The 4947-nt window shown below is 37.7% G+C and overlaps 1 pseudogene; it reads right to left on the bottom strand.

Annotated features, from left to right (window-relative positions):
- Positions 1–3376: 3376 nt before the first annotated feature.
- On the bottom strand, positions 3377–3498 carry LOC149253562 (U6 spliceosomal RNA; annotated as a pseudogene).
- Between the last annotated feature and the right edge of the window lie 1449 nt (positions 3499–4947).

Genomic DNA, 4947 nt, shown 5'->3' on the forward strand with positions numbered 1-4947 from the left:
TAAATGTGAGAAGTATAAGGGAGAAAGCCCGCTGCCCTGCAGGCATCAAACAAAGGATGGATCTGCAGCAACAACTTTAGATGAAAGAGAATAACGAGGTTGCTCAACAGAGCATCTAACAACAGATGAATTCTACTAAAACTACCATTACAACTAACAACAAAATCATCATGAAAGGAGCATCATTATGGATGAATTCCTAACATATCACTTAGATAATTCTAAAAAAAAGGAGAAAAACATAATGTGTAAATGAATTATAGGAGAAAAAACATACTGAACATTTAAGCACCGTGATGAATCCCAGGCCTAAAGGGAAAAAACTGCTTTATTATGATATTCAATAAAACTTTACACAGTCCAAATGATTCTTTGCTACCAAAATCCAACCTCTACACTATGAAATTCATAAAATATACACATTTTCTCATCCCTGTACTAAGGGAATTGATCTCAACCGTTTTCCTCAAAATAGAATCAGTTACATTAAACTTGGACCAAATTTCTGAAAATAGGTGTTGAATAAGAACTCGTATGTCCTAAACCATAGCACCTGTTACAAAACTGAAAGAGGCTTTTGTAGCTAGGTCATTTTGGAGAAAAACCTCTCTCAAATTTTGGAAATTCGTTTCCAGTTGCTCGTAATCTGTGCCACAAAATCATCTCTAAAACAGAAAATCATTAAAAAATTAAATATGTGAAAATGAGCTGTAAAGATCTAGTCACATATCCCAATTCATGACACCTATGAATAAAATAAAAGAGATTTTGTTATATAGCTCATGGTTAACAAAAACCTCCTTGGGTTTTGCAAAATTACTTTCCATCTGTTGTAAAATGGCACCGCACTAAAATGACTAAAACAGTAAAATAAATGAAAAATTTGCTTTGTTTTAATGTAGGCTCCAAATATCACTGCATATCTCCCACATAGTAGCACCTGTGCATAAAATGAAGGAGGTTTTTTTTATCTGGTATGTAATGGACAGAAACCTCTTTCACTTTTGAAAAATTCCATACCATTATTTCAGAAACTGATCTTGTACTAAACTTGTCATTGTGTGCAGCAACTGACCTCAAAACATGCATAACCAAGAATCACTCATTCATTTCAATCATATCTTCTGATCCAGAAACTGGTTATAGGAGTGTGATATACCATTGGAAATATTTTTCCAAGCTTCTTCTGATGGAAATACTTAGGATATGATTTGCACTGAAGATCATGTGCAAAACATCTCTGAAAACCAGACATAGTAAGAGCCCATTTTGATCCCTGGTGATAGGCTGCGAAGACTGGAACTAACACTGTCTAATCCCACAAGCAGTAGAACTGATACAAGTTCTATTCATAATGTCATGCCAAAATTCACACCCATATCCTTACTAGCGTGATGATGTAGAGGATGGGATATTTCATAAATTGAGTTAGAAAACCCCTTGCAGATTTGATTCTCATGTTCATCTCATAATAGTAGAACATGCAATTACTTCCTCTATGGCAAGCTAGATTGCGAAGATATTTGTTTAATCGAATTGTATTCTCTTAGCTGTGCAGTTTGGAAAACCATCAATCCCAAAGGTCTGATGCACAGTTGGACCAATTAGGTCGCATTCCACCAACTGTGTTGGCTAGTAGAGAATGTCTCTATTCGTGGTATCTAATATTTCATGATCGTGGCGTTGACCTATTGGACACTGGCCTGTGTTGTTGGTGCTACTGAAGTGTCGCCAAATGTCACTAGTTGAGGGCAGAGAGGAGACACGGTAGCTTGTATGTATAGTCTGACATATTCTGCGAGAGAGACGTGGTAGTAGCAATGAGATATTCTCTTTCAAGTTGCTCAGGATCCATAATTAATTTGTTCATAGTGTTGACATCCAATCACCTACCAACCATACCCATAGTGCTCCAATACAATGCTTCCAAATGTATGAGAAGTTGGGATATTATGCTGATGTAGAAACATATCTCGAAGTCATTGTTTATAAGATGTGTGCAAGGGGTTTAGTGTAAAGATGTATTTTTACTGACTGCTCCTTTATTGCTAGATCACCAACCGTCTTCCAATCCATAATTGTCAGGAATTTTGAATCTCTTTGATTCAGCTCGATCAAGACACCTAACCGATGTTCGAAACACATGCCATCTGTCCCAAGAGTTCTGAAATGATTTGTAAAAATCCCTCACTGTATATTCACTACCATTCTGAACTCGGAAGACGGAAGGGTATACCCTATGTACACCAGCCTTGTTATATCACAACTCTCCTATAGTCATTGTATTCAATTCCTATCCTCTTATACAATATTATTTGCAGCTAACTATTCCATGACTCCACCATCATAGAACACGACAATGATGTTGCTAATGGGGAAAGATTTGTGCATTTCTAGAATAAAGAATTTAGAGGGAACCCTTAGCCTCTGAAACCATCTATATAGGTCTGCGATTCGTTCCATGACTCCACTCAAACTGTCAAAGCCCTGAGGCAGCGGATTTAGTACAAGTTCGGTTCGTAGTGCCATCTCTCATGCTACTGAGCTGGGTCTCACCAAAGGTTGTCTTTAGGTCGTCGGATAACATTTTTTATTCAACCTATTGTGACTATTATTCATTTCCATGGTGCCTCTCACACTATTATAAAACCTCAGGCCGCAAAACTCTACTAGCCAATACACTAAAACCTTAGAGCCGAACTATACTCTAAAACCATAGAGACGAACTCTACTTACCTAAGGGTGACGAAACTAATAATAAACCTACAAATTAGATGATGAGATATGAGGTCCATGACCCGTTCCATTTCTGCAGTGTACAAGATTTTTCAATGTGAGGGTGTGTTCCTTTCTTGCCCTGATGTTGAGCCGTGTAGCCTTGTAAAATCCATGGCTACCAACTTCTCTCCTTGTTGTTTCTCACCATATTTGTAGCAACTCCACCAGGTTCATCTTACCACCATAGATCTCTCCTCGCTTACCTTGGTCGTAGGTATCAATTATGTGTTCATACCAAATAAAATCACATTCAGGTATCAATTGTAGTATAGGATGAGATCGATCAGAAGATTAAGAATGTGCATACCCAGCGTCCGCTAGCCATTCTACGGTCCTCTGGTAGATTTTTAATACATGGTTAGTTGTGTAAACCGACAAATCGATGGAATTTGATTTGTAACATCAACATAGCATTTTGGAACGTAAGGGATTACTTTATTAAGTTTGAGTTTTTTCATAGATGTTGACTTAATGAATGGGTGGAAGACGATAAGTAAGAATAAGAGATAAATTATTTGAACTAGATTGAAAATACTAAAAATCCATTATCTAATTAATATTTGAAAATCACCAATATATAAACCAATTTTTTATTTATCAAAATTTGGACCATTTCTCGATTTGTGTGTTGTGTGTCATCCTTACTCAAGGACCATGCTAGTATTCCATACTAATCTTTTTTGTATCGTTCCAATTTTATTAAATGTCTCGAAAAAAAATATATCAAAAAATTATATACACTAAAAATCCATTATCTAAATAAAAGTTGAGAAGAGTAATGGTCTTGTCATTGCACTTCAACCCTTTGTTGATAAGCAACTAAACAATGAATAATAATCAATAATGATTAAACAATTAAAATAAATAGTTATAATGAAGAAAAAGAAAGGAAGCTAACAAACCAGAGAAATTCAGGCCCATAGCCCTTTGTAATGTCATCTACAAGATCATTTCTAAGGTCATAGCCAATAGGCTGAAGTCGGTCCTCCCTGGCATTATATCGCAGGAGCAATCTGGCTACGTTGAAGGAAGGCAAATTCTAGACAATATTCTGTTGGCACAGGAGATGATTCATTCACTTCATTCGCGGAAAGAAGCCGGAATGCTTATGCAATTAGATCTTTCTAAAGCTTATGACAAAGTAAGCTGGACTTACCTGGAAGCAATTTTAAAAGCTTTTGGATTCAGCAGGAAATGGATCAAATGGGGTTTAGCCCTCATAAAATCTCCTAGATACTCTATCCTTGTGAATGGCGCCCCATCGGCCCCCTTCAGCCCCTCAAGAGGCATCAGACAGGGTGATCCCCTGTCCCCTTTCTTGTTTGTGATTCTAATGGAAGGCCTAAGTAGATTAATAGCCAAGAAAAAAGCAGAGGGTCAAATTAGAGGTCTGCAACCTATCAGATCCATTCCAGCCACAACTCATCAACAGTTTGTGGATGATACCATGTTACATGGTATTCCAACAGTAAAAGAAGCTTTAGCTTACAGGGATATTCTCAATCTGTTCAGCAGAGCATCGGGCATGGAGATCAATTTCTCCAAGTCTACAATTTTCTTCTTCAATACTCATCAGGCTATCCAATCTCATCTGTCTCGGCTTCTGGGGTTTAAAATTGGATCCTTACCTTCGAGATATCTTGGTGCCCCTCTCACTCTCAAACCATGGCAAAAGGTTCATTGGGAGAAAGTTTTGGCCAGTATGGAAAGGAAGTGCAAACATTGGACAAACAGGGCTCTAAATTTCGCAGGTAGACTTATACTAACCAAAGCTGTCTTGCAGGCCATCCCTCATTATCTGTTATCAATTCTTCCTGCTCCAAAAGGAATCTTAAATCAAATGAGAATCATCCAACGATCCTTTTTATGGAGTGGAAACAGTGAAAAGAAAAAATGGTCTTTGGTTGCTTGGCAGAAATTGTGTAAACCTAAGGATAGGGGGGGACTAAATTTGGTTGATCCCTCAGTGGTAAATAGAATCTGTGGGGCCAAAATCTGGTGGAAATGGATCACCGACACAAGCCTACCTTGGGCCAATCATTGGAAGGAAAAGTATATGCCGAATGGTAACATTCTAGACCTTATAAGAATGCAGGACGCTCCCAACGGATCGCCAATATGGAACCATGCCAAAAACAACAGAAGCATAGTTCAGGAACATAGTTTCTG

This window comes from Pinus tabuliformis, chromosome 7, assembly GCF_031772625.1.
Source record: "Pinus tabuliformis cultivar Carrire ecotype Pingquan chromosome 7, CPIR1, whole genome shotgun sequence".
In the NCBI taxonomy this organism is placed as follows: Eukaryota; Viridiplantae; Streptophyta; class Pinopsida; order Pinales; family Pinaceae; genus Pinus; species Pinus tabuliformis.